We start from the raw sequence: 15,464 nt of genomic DNA on the forward strand, positions 1-15,464 counted from the left end.
CAGACATCCAATCCAGTATACATCCACTAATACTAAGCAACTCTGGCAAGGGTTGCAATATGCACATACACTGTGTACTAAAATAGTTCTCAAGTTAAATGCATAAAAGTGGAGCATAGAAGCATTTTGACAATGGCACTCCTCTTCAGACAGAGATGGTTGTAAGAGACATGGATACTTTTGTGGACAACTCTTTCTCATTCAATCATTATGTTTCCACCATAGTCAGGACATTTTTCTATCTGTCCCAGTTAGCTATCAAGGGAATATGTTCAAGAGCCAAGGAAGTCACCCTACACTTTTATTTTTCCCTTATCAGTCCCACGTGCCTAGCTTTTTGAGCCATGAAAGGTCCAGTCCTATCTCACCCCTTATTTCTTTGTAAATCCAGCACCTCAAGAAACACCTGAACCCGCCCCTCCTGTAAGTCTGTATTAGAACACTCCTCCTGGGTCCATCTCATTTGCTCACTTAACCGAGTACAGTAAGATCATATTCTGAGTCTAGTTTTCACTCTACTTAATACAGAGAGAAGATTTGAGAAGGCCAGCCCACTTATGTTCTTCCTTCCTCTATCCTTGCACTTTATTCATTTGCTTTTACTGCATTTGTCTTTCCTCCTACTTTATTTTGCTTTTCTTAAAAGTACTCAATTTTATTTATTCTACTGCATTTATTACTGCTTGGTAGTAGCCTGATTAAATTGTAACTGTTATTCTGTCTTTTGGTTTAAGCGCTTGGGATTCATACAGGCTGTTTTACATTAAGAAGGTTTGTGGTCTGCACTGTTGTGGCAGGACAGGTAGCTTACATCCTTCTAAGCTAGGAATTGCTGACTGAAGGCCCAGTGTCTGCTATTCTAAAAGTGTATTGGTTCTGGCTTAAGCACTTGGGCTTCAGGCCAGTTATTCTACATTAAGAAGGTTTGTGGTCTGCACTCTTGTGGGAGGAGAGGCTGGATTCCGCCCTTCTGATCTGGGAATTTCTAGTCACAGGCTTATTGTGCCTGCTTATTTGAACTGTTTCTTTCTGAAACTGGTGCGGCTTGTTGCTGTAGCATAGACCAGATTCAGGCCTGCTGAATCTAGCTTTGTTTGTATAACTTGAGCACTGATCCAGGCCTTTTTTGGAGAAGGTTCCCCTGCACCCTAGTAAGCAGGGGTGTGCAGTTAGAACCTGTCTGATTGAAGACTGCTGGAACGGGGCTCAGTTTTGAGCTTTTTTTTCTGGTTAATTGGGTAACTTGTTTAAATTAGTTTGTTCGTTTTCTGTTGTTTTATATATATATATATATATATATATATATATATATATATAATTGCGCTTTATTCATCTGCTTTTACTGTATTTGTGTTTCTTCCTACTTTATTACTAGGGGCATTGACTACAACTCTGCTCTGCGATATATAACAATAAATATCCTTTTCTGTGCATTTAAAGTGTTTTTTGAGTGTATCTGCTTTATTTTCTAAAAAAAAAAAAAAAAAAAAAAAAAAAAAAAAAAAAAAGCAAAACAAAACAAACCAGAAATATATATATACTTGTTTCCTGCCTTTCTAAGCTAGTATAGTCCAGTTTTCAGGTTAGTGCTGAATTCAGGGCTGTGTTACAAATCTCTGTGTTTGCCCATACCTTACTTGGATAGAAGGAAGTTCTCTGTTCACCTGTGAGAGAGGGGAGCTTTGAACAGCCTATCAGTCCCAGGAGGAGTGGTTTCAGCACAGAAATTAGTAGTTTATTGGCAATTTTGGGCTAATTTCTATCTCTTTCATTTCCCTGCTATAAATACCATATTTGCCCGGTTTTGCGTGCCGGGCGGCGCCGGCCAGCTAGGGTAAAACTATTCCTGGCTCCACAAAGTCTCCTCTTCAATTTTTCCCTTGAAACTAGACAAACTTTCAACTTAAGCACTCAAGCCATTCATTTCGCAGCCCGGCACTTGCTCAAAACTTATAGCAAGCACTTATAAACCCTAGCACTAGACCCTCTTGTACTGTACAGAGATTCAATTATACAGCCAAACTGGAGGCTAAGCTCTCTCAACCCAAGACTGGATCAGACGGTCAAGAGGAGAAGGGAAATACTTGCATCACACCACCAGTCTCACATAGACCCATTAAAGCAGCACCGGCAAAAAACACACATAAATACATGAAAACATACTCGGAGGCTCTAAATAAAAATCTGCAAAAGCAACAGAGACCTCCAAAGCAAACATCCAAGCAACCTCCACCCCCCCAACACAAACCATGAAACACATACTTCACAAAACCAGTGTGCCATGCAATCACAGCCCTTGAGGTAAAATAATGTACCCAACACACTAGTAATAGGTGACTCTATAGTCAGGCACACTGACGTCCCACTCACAAGGCTGAATAAGGAGAAAGTTACTGTTAGCTGCCTGTCAGGTGCCAGGATCTGCCGCATAACACAAGCACTAAGGTCACTCCAGAACAAGTACAAATATGACTCTGTCGTGCATGTTGGTGTGAATGACCGGAGCCATACCTCCCTGGACTACATGAAAAGAGACATGGAAGAGCTCTCTGATCATGTAGCCCAGGCCGGTATGACCCTGACCCTGAGTAGCATCCTACTCTCACCAAGAATTATACCATGGTATAAAGAAAAAAATCTCGATTTCAACAATTGGCTAAGTTTCTGGTGTCATTCAAAGGGGATCCAGTGTCTGCCCACCTGGGATGACATGCTCAACAAGCCACGCTGCTTCACTAGAGATGGCTTGCACCTGTCACCCTTAGGCTTTCGAATACTGGCCAAGGCTCTTGTCACCCCCATAGTGCATTTTTTTAGGCAAGGCTCAAAAGACAAACCCACCACCGTAAATAGCACAAGAAACAAAAAACTGAGGGTAATGCTACTCAATGCCAGAAGTCTAAACCTCAAAATGCATGCACTCAAGGTGCTCCTCAGTATTGAGAAAATCGATATATGTGTAGTAACAGAAACCTGGTTTAAGGCTCCAGATAGCATCCCAGCACTACCAGGCTACAACTCATACCATACATTTCAGCCACAGAACCCAAACCGAAATACAAAAGGCGGGGGCGTATCCATATTCATCAAGGATACCCACAACTCCAGGTTAGTGGCACAGCATGATGCTTCAGAGATCATCCACGTGTAACTAACAATGGGAAAAACTGCAATTCAAATTGTAGCTTGCTACAGATCACCCACCATGTCCCAGGACCCCCATTCCGTGTTTCTGGAAACACTTGGAAACATAAAGGTCCTACCAAACACCCTAATATTGGGTGATTTTAATTACCCAAAAATTAACTGGGAGAACTACTCAAGTACTAACTCCCTTGCCCAACATTTCCTAGAATTTATAAACTCAAATGCCCTGGTTCAACTTGTCAACACTCCCACCAGAGGTGACAACATATTGGATCTGGTCATCACCAACATGGGTGACTGGTGTTCCACACCAGAGGTCAACCCCTCGCTGGTTAGATCTGACTATAAAGAAATCACTTTGGATATATACATTCCGCCCCCACCCCCGGACAAGAAAACCACCGTGAAAAACTTTTCAGAAGTAAACTTCACATTACTTAAAACCGAGGTGGAAAGTTTCAAAGCCCCCATGGTGAAGGATAATGTTGTCCAAGCTGCAAAATCCTTAATTAATGCATTCTATGGGCACCTACAAGAATTCATGGATTATGCCATCCCAAGCAAAACCAAGACTCACTCCTCTAAGAAAAGGAAACCAGTCTGGTGGACTCCTGCCATAAACAAGCTATACAATAGAAGGAGGAAAGTAGTACAGAAAAGAGTAAAATCCCAAGAAGGGAAGACATCCCTGATCAGTATCAGCAAGAAACTATGATCCCTCATAAAATCATCCAAGGCTAGCTTTGAAAGAAAAATTGCCAAGAACTCCAAAGATAACCACAAGGCATTCTTTAGCTATGTCAAGAATCTAAGTGGCAATGCTCAGATCTGCTCGGAGTTAGTGCAGAATGGCACAAAATACATTGAACCGACCGATATCGCCAACATCCTGGCAGACAGGTTCAGCGCAAACTTCACCCCCCTCTCACCCCCAAAAGGGCCCATAACTATACCAGAAGAATGTAGAGTCCCTGAAATCACAGACACTCAGGTTAAAACAGCCCTATTGAAAGCCAAAAACACAGCATCAATGGGACCGGACGGTGTCCCAGGCTGCGTCCTACATGAGCTCAAAGATGAACTAACCCCTCACCTAAAAACACTGTTCAGACTCAGCCTCTCCACAGGCTATGTACCCATAGAGTGGCGCACAGCAATGGTTATTCCGCTCCACAAAGGTGGAGCCACAACAGACCCCGGGAACTATCGCCCTATAAGCCTGACTAGCTTGGTCTGCAAGGATATGCCTTAGTGCATCATCATGGAACTCATTAACAGAAACATTGGGAACCTCCAAACACTGGACCCTACCCAGCCCGGCTTTGTTAAGGGTGGATCATGCCTCCTAAACCTGGTGGACTTCTTTGAGACAGTTACCAAGGCTATAGATGAGGGAAAGGTGGTACACACAGCCTACCTAGACCTTGCTAAGGCCTTCAACAGCATTCCCCATTCTGGTATTATAGACAAGCTCACCAGCCTGAACAAAACCCCCTACGTCACAAGATGGGTTGCCAACTGGCTCAACCACAGAACCCACATGGTGAGAGTTGTGGGATCTAGGTCCGACTAAACCAGTTACAAGTGGCATTCCTCAGGGCTCAGTCCTAGGACCCCTCCTGTTCAGCATATACTTCTCAGAGGTACAGGCAAGCACAGGAGGACTATGGCTGACCAGGTACACAGACAACTACAAACTAGGGGCTATAACTGACTCTCTGGCTGACACAGACATCCTCCAAAAGGGTCTCACTGAGACGGATACCTGGTGTCAAAATCATGGCCTCAAGCTAAATGCCAAAAAGTGCATAGTCATCCCCTTTGGAAAAAACAAAGTACCCACAAACTACCACATAGGTGGTAGTCCCCTAAATACAGAAGATGTAATAAGGGATCTGGGGACTCAAGTAAATAGTAATCTCACATTTGATAATCACATTGCCAAAGTGGTTAGAAAATCCTTCTACGTGGCCCCCCAATCACAAAAGGGTTCACATCCAGATCAAAAGAAGTCATTGTGCCCCTCTACTCATCACTCATCAGACCCATCATAGAGTACAACACCCCATTTGGGATGTACCTTACAAGACACTTGCAACAACAGCTGGAAAGACCACAGAAGTACCTCACCAAGAGGATCACTGGCCTCAAACAGATACCCTATGCAGCTCGACTGAAGAAACTCCAGTTGTACTCGGTTGCATACCACCTACTCAGAGGTGATCTCTGCCTGACATACAAGGCCATGTCCAACCCAGAATTGATGGACATGCTCCACCTAAAGAAAACCTTATCCCCTCAAGCCACACGTTCTAGGGATCTAAACCTCACCACAACAATAAATAGGACATGCTGGAGGGATAGATTTCTGTCCCAGAGACTTCCCATGCTTTGGAACAAGATCCCAATCTACATTAGGCAGAGCTCCTCGGTAACACTCTTCAAAAGAAACCTTGACGAGTGGATGGGAAACAGAATGTTTACCTCGGGGATCACTTCAATGGCTCTGCTGGACAGACGCACAGGGAACTAATGTAAGGGGGCAGCGAAAGCCAACACATTCTGGCTAGGCTTATAAATGCCTGTGGGCAGATAGCCTAGTACCTACCTATGAACCTATGAACCTATATATGTTGTGGTTTGACCACAAGGCTCTCTTTTGTTGCATACATTTCTAAGTTGATATAATTTACCATAGATGGATTCTAAACCACACTCTGCTGTTGACTCCATAAAAAAATGGTCCATCAATTTTCATAAAAGTCCAGGGGTGAACCACATGAGACAGACTTCATTGACTCTTACTCTCCTAGCCGTACGATGTTTAGCAAGCACTTTTAGAAGCCTCAGACAAAGGTAATCAAGAACTGCATCATCATTGAGCAGATTTGTAATAATTGTCCATTCATTGTAATCAAGTTTCCCTTTGAAATATGCCAGGATGAAATCCCTAGGAGTAAACACCACTGGTTTATCCTATGTGTAGCACTACATCAAATGTAGAAGGCTGATGCGAGGCAGTACTAGATGAACAGCCATGTTTCAATATTCCCTTAACATGTCCATACACTTCTTGTAAAAAAAAAAATTACGAAAGTTGCTAGAATAATTGAAAGTGTGCTCACCTGCATAGTCTGAAGAATGTGAATGCTGAAACTCAAATATTTGTCATTATTTAGTGACTTCAAACCTCAGTGGTTCATCCAAAAATCACATATTTTATGAAGAACAAACCAAAAATATCAAGCAATAATGTGGATGTCCTGCAAAAATCTTGACAGTTGAGAGATATGGAAGTGTAAATGTAATGCGCTACATTACACAACCTCTCTGATAGTGCTTGCTAAGTCTTTTACAGCTTTGAAAGCCAGGAAAACACTTCATGATTTTCACCTTTAAATAGTAGTATATGGAGCAAAAAAAAGCTTCATGCACTACAAAGAATTCTGATTATCTCACGGATAATAACCCTAAATTATATGTTCTTGACATGGATGCCAAGATTCACCTCTCCAGCTTTGCTCTCAGGGTGAATTTCTTGGCATTCATGTCTCACACACATTATAAGCAGGTTATGATCGGTGACCCAGTCATAATCCTCTATGTAAATAATTGTATTACCAGTTCCAGTTACACATGCATATTGTTGTCTAACAGGATATTAACAAGGAATTGACCCTTCCAGACACTGATACTGTTACTCTATGTTTGTTAAGATAGTTAATGGCCTTGGTAGAGGTGAGAGCTGAGAGTGGATGGTGGAATAATATATAGAGTGACTGCAGACAACTGCAAGAACACAAGCCAGAGGTCTGATTTAATAAGATACCAAAAAGTAGCAAGGAAGCTCCAGAACTATGAATGGTCATTCTGTATGTAAGCAAAGAAAGGGAAAAAAAATACGGAAAAAGTGAAAGTGATAAGAAAGTACACAAGTGAAAGAACAGATAAGTTGAAGAATAGAGTTAAGAGGGGAATAGGAAATTGTGCACCTGAAATTATTTTTTTTTGGTCAGAGAGACCGAATAGCCTACAGGAGACAACCCAGAATGGGTAAAGTAAAGAGAGAGCGAGAGGAATGGGAATGACTCTATAAAGACACCATACAGAAGAGCGCAAGAAGGGAAAACAAAGCTATGAAAAGAATGAATGTGTGCAACAATGAAGATTTACTGAGGATTTTCTAATTACTACAAAGAAAAGCAAGAGATGAAAGCTGAGGTTGGGGAAGGGTAGCTATAGTTCCTCTCACCTGTCCTTTTCCTCTCTGCCCTTTGTCATCACTCTTTCATGCTACCACATTTCTAACAAAATGCAGAGGAACCACATCATTGATCACAAATGCCTGAAGAAACAAAATGGTGAAAATTTGGGCTGTAAGTATTTTGCCATTAGTTGAAGTTGTAGAAATGCTTGCAGATTAAATATAGCTGATTCTGAGCTGCAGCATCAAGAAAATGAACTATATGGACTGTAAAATGTAAACTGAACTGCAGATGTCCTGAACAGTAGATTCTGTTTTTCTTTTTATTGGAAATAGCTTTGAGTTAGCATTCTTGTTCTTTAAATAAACTGCATGTAAATCACAGAGTCTCCAGAGTGTTCAGTATACTACAGTATATAAATCAAAATCAATATAAATCAATATGAATAAATATGCAGTCTGGCCTTAAGACTGTACAGAAAATATGCACTTTTTCACTGGGTTATGGGCCCACAGCCTCAACATGCAAATAGGGTTCATACTGAACAAACACAAAGTTGAATTACAGGATATAAGTGCTAAGAGCAATGCCTTATAGTGATAGTCTATCCGTAGTCACTGTAATTTTAATAAATATTGGGTACTTGCATATTATCGCAACCACGTCGCAACAGTGGTCTGACATAAACATACACCGATTTTGGCAAACGCCTCCGTCAGTATAATCAATGTGTCTGCAAGTCCGGTTTAAAAAAATGCACCAGCTGTTACTAACACTCATTGGACTGTAAATCAGGGTACACTTTAAACTGAGGAGACCCACATTCATACTATGCCTAGAGATGAGGGTGTTTAACATATGTGCATCACTCATCCGGAGTAGCACGTCAGTGAGCAATAGTTGCTTACTGTGAAGGACTCATGAATAAGAAATATAACTGAAATACATCAAAACTATGAAGTAAGTAACTTCTGAAATAAACTAAAAGGTTTGCACTGCAAGTCAAAAAGCGATTTCCCTTCAGTTATATATTTGCTGCATTTCAGGTGTGTAACACAGGCACTTATTGCTTAAACTAGAATTACTCTACCCCATAAAAAGATGACAGAAAGAGGGCACAAAATAAAAAATTGAATTTTCTGACATGAAAGAAGCCCGTAACTGTAATTGTAGTCATTATTTGCTAACCGCAATGCGTAACTATGGAGAATGGAAGGAGTCAAATATACAAACAACGTGGCTGTGATAATACCTAAGAACCAAATATTGTGCATACACACACACACACATACACAATCATTTCTAGGAACCACAAGCAATAACTTTTCTTCTCATGAATCACACACTCTGCATCACAACTCTCTTAAGCCTCTTAAAAACTAACATCTTAGTGGAATTAACAATGGACCTTAACAGGCATGTACAATATAAAGAATCAGCTTATATTTCACAGTATGTTAAGCTGAAACCTAGAATGTTAAATTGGGAAATCAACTGGGTAAATATGATAGGTTAACTGCATGCTGACATTATACAGTTGTAACTTTATTTATTTAATTTATTTGTTTGTTTGTTTGTTTATTTTTATTGCCTTGGATAGTCTGACCAGGCAAGAAAAAAAAAACTTTCAGTCAAGACATGGGAAGAATAACTTCAAACAATAAGAATAAACATATATGCAGTAATGTTCTGTTACACAGAGTTAGAAGGAAAACACTACAACAAAACAAAGACAGCATACAATAATGATCTAATATGTAAAATGCTAATGAAATACAACATTAAGAATAGAAGCAGCAAAAAAAATAGTTTAATTAATAGAATTCTAAGGATGCCTGATATTAACAGAAAGATCTTTGCCAGTGGTATTCATTTTTTAAAATTCAAATATTGTAATTTAATCATACAATTTAAAGAAATGGAGAGATGAGAAGGAAAAATGAGAACTTGAAAACTGAGGGAAAATAGAGAAAGTTGTGGAGAATTGGTTGTAAAATAAAATAGCTATGTAAGCAGCTTGTGATTTGTGCTTAAAGGTATCTATAAGCCAGGTTTCTTATAGATATGATACTTACTGTGGTGAAGTACATGAGTACAGACTGGAGTCAGTCAGATATTGTTTTAATTTGGATTTGAAGTCTCTTCGCTTATCTATTTGTTCTACTGGGAGCAGTATTTTCCTCTAAAGTTTAGTGACATAACTGAAATAAAGAGGCATCTTCTTCAGCAATGCTTGATTTTGTGTTTTTACACTGATGTTGAAACTAGCAGTGGTGGTGCTGCGGTAGCGTTGTAGCCTCACAGTTAGACGTTGCCCGTTCGATTCTCAGTTAGAACGTCTTCTGTGTGGCGACATGCATGAATGGGCGTTCCTTCATTGAAGGTTGTGCGTTAGGCCCAGCAAGCCAGCACGTAAAAATCTACTGCCAATTATTAGCGGACCGGAGTTCCGCTGTGGCGACCCCTAACCGGGAAAAGCCGAAAGACAAGACACTGATTTTGAAGCTCTTTGAAGGCTTTAACAAAGGCTTAAGACTATGTTTATGATACTCTAATAAAAATTCCTGATGCATGCTGTTTGGTCATGAGTTATTGGATATATTTTAATTTAGTCATGATATAAAACTCCAGTTAATGTATACACTTGAAAGTAATCCATATATAATATAAGACCTGATAACAGTGTTAGTTGGAATAGTGTTTCTCTGCTTCAGAGGCGGATGCCAGTGCTGCAAGATTTCATTATTCTTCTATCAGTTAGTTAATACATAATCATCCACTAGCTTTTAAAATTAAATAAATATGTTTTATTCTAAAAGAAAATTGAAGAATGCAGTTTAAATTCAGAGAGAGATGTAACATAACAATATTTAAATTTGTAGAGAGATAAGCAGTTGCAAAAAGAAACATAAAATAAACAGTTTTGTACAAGAAAAAGTCAGTGTAAGCCACATAAATATCTCATAACGATATAATAATTACCTGACCTGTCTTAACATCCAAGACAGTAGAAAGTACTGTTCCCAAAATGATTTCTTCAAGCTGAGTCCAAATTAACAGGTGGGTCTTCACAGCAAAAGATACATCACTTGACTCTGCAGAGGTGTCTCAGGATGAGAGACTACTTAGCTATATACATTTAATACAAGTCTTCCCCAAAAATCTCATTCTGTCTAGCATCAGGTTAACAGGTTCCTGCCTCCTGGCCCAGGTGTTTATGCAAAATGCAAACTGCAAGCAACAGGCCTCAGCTAGCTATTTCCTCTTCAGTCTGGCTACTTGTAAGTGCATGTGTATATGTGTGTGTGTGGGAGGGGGGAGTGTATGTCTTTGCTTCTGGCTGCCAACCCCCTGAGAGAAAAAGCAGGTCACTTTGCAGTTAGCTGAAACTCAGAGCAAAACATTAGCATGTATTGTGCAATCTTATTCACATGGCCTTTCACAATGCTTTATGCTCTACATCACTGCTACTTTTCACAGAAAACATTGCTGCAAGATTATACACTTTTTGTCCATCCCTCAGCTTTGTTGCATTGTCATCTAAAATGGAGTTGCAAGTTTATATATGTATTTTCACATTACCGAAAAACAATTGCAGGTTCAATTATATTTAATTTGACATCTGAAAATTATCAACAATTGCCTGAGTTTTTTCGGGTTCCTTCCAGTGAGTTTCAAATAGAAATGGCTATTAATGTGCATAAAGAAAAGGAGCTAAATAAAGTAATATCAAAGGAATGCAAGATACATTAGTATTAACAAATGTAACTTGTAGTAGCAAAGCATATAAACTTTAGCTACTACTGCAGCTAAAAGCATTAGTAATGAGTAGCAATAATATAACACAAGTAAGTTTAAAGCATACAGAAGTGAATCAGAGTGTCTGTGCTGAGGGTGAGTAGCCAAGCCAAAGATTATAGTATGACCAGCACTAGCCAGATACTGCCATGAGACCTGTACTGAGGAGTATCCAGTAGTCACACCAACCAAGAACTGAAGCTCATATCTCCTACTATTGACAATAAACAGAACAAAGATGACAAAATCACTAAGCTATGGAAATAAGGAAGCAGATATCACCTTGGCCATGATTCATTTTCCCCTACCAAAAAGTACTTAGACTTATGCATAATTTTGCTTGGCTTTATTAGACTGAGGCACAGCTCAAATGTTTATTACCATACATGAAAAAATATTTTGCCTTATCAAGGACCTGTATACCCTCCAAGGGTACTATTGGGTAGGTGCAAGCTTAAGTGAATGCCTAAAGTAAAACAGTCAGGTCAATGTATTGCAGTGGAATGTACAGGAAAGATGAGTTAAATTAAATGAACTAAAAAGTGAAGGCAGACTTTACAAATTGAAGCAAACAACTGAGATAAAGTAGAGTATAAAGGAATGAAACTAACAAGTTTTTCTCTCAGAAGGCTCGGCTACTACTGATGCCACTGTAGTTACCAATGGAAATAGATATAAAAGCATTATCCCCTTATAAATATGTACCATAAATCTACATTTATTAATAGTCATAACAAAAATGGCAAGGTCTGTCTAAAGAATCTATGATGTGTGTGAGATGAGTAGTGGAAGAGGATTTGTTAGTTAATGCCTCAGACCAAGGCATGAGGACCTAAAGAAACATGAGATGTACAGTGTTGCTTCACTATTAAGCATTTGATCACAAGTCACAAAATCACTTGCCATATGACTCACATCCAAAAAAGGCACACTGCTTCACATAATAAGTATGTGACATCCCCTTTTACTTCAAATGTCCTCATTAGGTTTCTCTCAGCCAACCTTCCTATGGTTCAAAAGTTACCTATCCAGTAGGTATCAGTCAGTAAAATGGCACTCCACCCTCTCTCCTTGCCTCCTAGTCACCACCAGTGTACCATAAGGCTCTACCCTTCGTCCCCTACTCTTTAACTTTCTTACCAACACTCACCATACATCCACAAAACAGGCCTTTGCAATGCAGTATGCAGATGCCTCCACACTCATTTGCACAACTGACAATGTGGCACACCTCCAAAAAATTACTCAGGAAGCTTTAACAGCAAGTGAAACATAGTTTTGTAACTCTCAACTCATGCAGAACCCATTGAAAAAAAAAAAACTACTTTTTCCCCAAATTCCTCTCTCATGAAAATGCAGAATTTAAAGTCCTCTCCCTCTCTCTCTGTTGATAATACAACCACTGAAGTCATTACTCATAGCAAATTAGTAGGGATAATTATGAATGTAATCTTAAATTCAACCTACCTATACAAAATTGCATAAGAAAAACTCATCAAAACTTGATGTTTTATAAAGCCAAAAATGTTCTTATCGATGCAACTAAAGCACTACACTTGCCACTACTTATCTTTTCCCCATAGTTATTTATGGTGCTCCCATCCTTACTAACCTTCAGGCATCACAAAAATCAAAACTTGAACAATGCTATAACAAAGTTGCTAAATTTGCAGCAAATGCCCCTTTCAGAACCCACCACTGTATAGCACTAAAAAGTCTAAATGGGTTAGAACTAATCCAGCAGCTAACATATATACAGCTTCTTACCTCCTATAAAATTATTCAGAATCCATCTGCTTGGGCAACACTAAGTAACATTCTGCACAACTATGTTCCCAGTTAGTCATTATGATCCAATGACCAAAAAATCCTGCCTGTCCACTCTATCAAATCTGCTGGACATAGTCTATACTCATACCATGTGGGTAAAACCTGGTACCCCTTACCTGTATCCATCAGGTCAATACTCTCCCTCCCATCCTTTAAAACCATTCTAAAAGACTTCCTAGCCAAAAGCTGGCTCTGTTATTGTTCAACACCAGGATAAACTGTATCCCTAAATTTGAACATACAGCCATACATTACACCAGCATGTCAAAAATACGGGACTTGCCTACCTTGACTCTGCTGGTGTGTTGCCCCCCAAACAAAAATAAATAAATAAAATAAATGAATGAATAAATAAAAATAAATAAAACAGCTTAGCTCTCAATACATCAGGGATAAATCTCAACAGAATCAGGGACAAATCTAGGAATAAGAGACATGGACAGTTTTAAACTACTAATACTATTAATTTGAGACAATGAAAGAAAAAATGAGCATGAATTAATATATATTTTCTGAAGTAAAATAAGTCTATGAATCTAATTATTGTTATTATTAAGTGTAAAAAGTAGCAGTTTTATTAGGGATTAATAAGGATGATTGAGAGGAATGTAAAACAGCACACACTTAGAAATGCAGACTACTTGCCCTTTGCAGACTCTATTGAGACAGTATACCAAAATAGTCTTTGAAGTTAATAACTTCCTTACCTTTGCAACAGTGTTGTTGAACTGGCTCCTGGCACAAAATAATTCAATGCACTTCCCACGACCAATGAATGCAAAAACAGTGTCTTTGGTAACTTGAGTGTTGGTGATCACTGGCGTGTCACCCAAAACGTCATGGTGTGTCACCTTTGACACGCGTGTCACAGGTTCGCCATCACTGCATTAGACCTTCTTAGTCTCCCTTCTTCACTCACTTCCTTATTTCTATCAATTTCTCTCCCCTGGCATTTGCTCTAAATATACAATGAGCCTGCTTTTCTTTCACTTCATATTGCAATTCCTGTTTGTATTATACTAACTTACCTTTAACTTCTCTCTAAGCTGGCTAAAATTTCTCTAAATATTAAACCTTTGTCATATAACTTGTATCTCTTCTTAGCTAAAGTTTTCATAATATGTCCAATTTGGTATAATTATTTAAACTGTTGATGTTTTTGTATTATTTTCAAAGACTGTAAAAGGTTTGTCTTAAAAATGTTTTTTAACACTTTGGAACTTTTCTCCCTCGGCATCAACTGAAAATGGGCTCCTACCTATTCAGACTTTCTCAGTAATCCGTTGTCAATAAATAAATAAATTATAAAGAAGCAAATGCCTCTCTGCAGCTGCTACTATATTAAAGGGACAATCCCAGAGTTTAAAATTCGGGTCCAAGCTATAGCTAGCTACAGTAACGCCCATTTTACTATGTCACTCACATCCCCACCCCTGAGCATCCAAGTGCTCCAGATTATGCAGAACGCTCTGCATTTAATGAAGAGCAAAGCCACTGTTCCGCTGTTCCGCATTGAACAGCTGTGGCTCCGCTACAAGGCTTTTGATTGGTTTGTGTACCGCAATTACTGCCAATCGGCATTGGGGTATACAGACCAATGCATAGCTCTGCTACCCTTCCGCATTGGCTATGCTCTGCAGTTTTTGATTGGCTTGTAGACCGCATTTACGGCCAATCACAAACTCAGTCTACGAGCCAATCAAGCAGGGAATCTGAGGAGGACGGGAGCCAATGAGAGCTCCCAAATAGAGACCAATCATGTTCCTGGAAGCCTTTTTGTGCCAAAATATTGGCTTGAAAAAGGCTTCCAGGAAGCAGGGGAATTTTACTTTTTTTTCGTCGATCGTTGGATTCGTTGGTGTTTTAACACACTAGGCTGAAGGAAGGAGTGGTGCCAGTTGCAGTCTCCAGATCAAAGACATCAGGGCCGGGGAAAAGAAAGAAGACGGACGGGAGTCGGTGGAAGTTAGCCTGCCAGGAGAGGTGACTCGGCAAGTCCGTTTACGGTGTTATACAACTGAAGGGCTGAGATTTTTCTTTCTGCTGTGCTGCTGGATAACCGGGATTTGAGTTTGTGTATTTGAATTGTGAGCTCTGCTCAGCTGAAGTGGTAGGCAGAGCAGAGGTAAGTGCTTTAGGCTGTAATGGTTGCAAATGTTTCCTTTCCCTTATGCTAGCACAGACCCTGTGATTTTAGTAACTTTCTTAGTGTGTAAGCAATGTTTAGTCTGTATTTTGTGCTGCTTATCCCACAGATCCTGTTCTAGAAACTTTTCTAAGTTTAAAACAGCAATATTAAAGTGTTTGTTTCTGCTACTTATCCCTAATGTCTATTTTATATTTTTTTTTTTGGGGGGGGGGACATGACAGGTCCTTGTTCTAGCAACTTTCTAGGTTTATAAGAGCAATATTTTAAAATTTTTGCCTGTTTCTGCTGCTTGTCCACTAGTACGTCTCAAAGTAATTGCCTTTTTTTTGGAGAAA

The 15,464-nt window shown here is 39.5% G+C and overlaps 1 long non-coding RNA gene across 2 annotated transcripts in view; it reads right to left on the reverse strand.

Moving 5' to 3' along the window:
- Window positions 1-10,615, reverse strand: part of LOC122815631 — a 60,611-nt gene extending 49,996 nt beyond the window's left edge. Inside the window, exon 1 of one of the 2 annotated variants that reach the window (XR_006366976.1) lies at window positions 10,340-10,615. This is a non-coding gene — a long non-coding RNA (uncharacterized LOC122815631). Of the gene's footprint in view, window positions 1-10,334 lie in introns of both variants that reach the window. The other variant, XR_006366977.1, reaches the window with a different exon arrangement.
- Between the last annotated feature and the right edge of the window lie 4,849 nt (window positions 10,616-15,464).

The sequence above is a fragment of the Protopterus annectens genome, chromosome 11.part0, assembly GCF_019279795.1.
Source record: "Protopterus annectens isolate FY-2018-M chromosome 11.part0, PAN1.0, whole genome shotgun sequence".
Taxonomy (NCBI): domain Eukaryota; kingdom Metazoa; phylum Chordata; order Ceratodontiformes; family Protopteridae; genus Protopterus; species Protopterus annectens.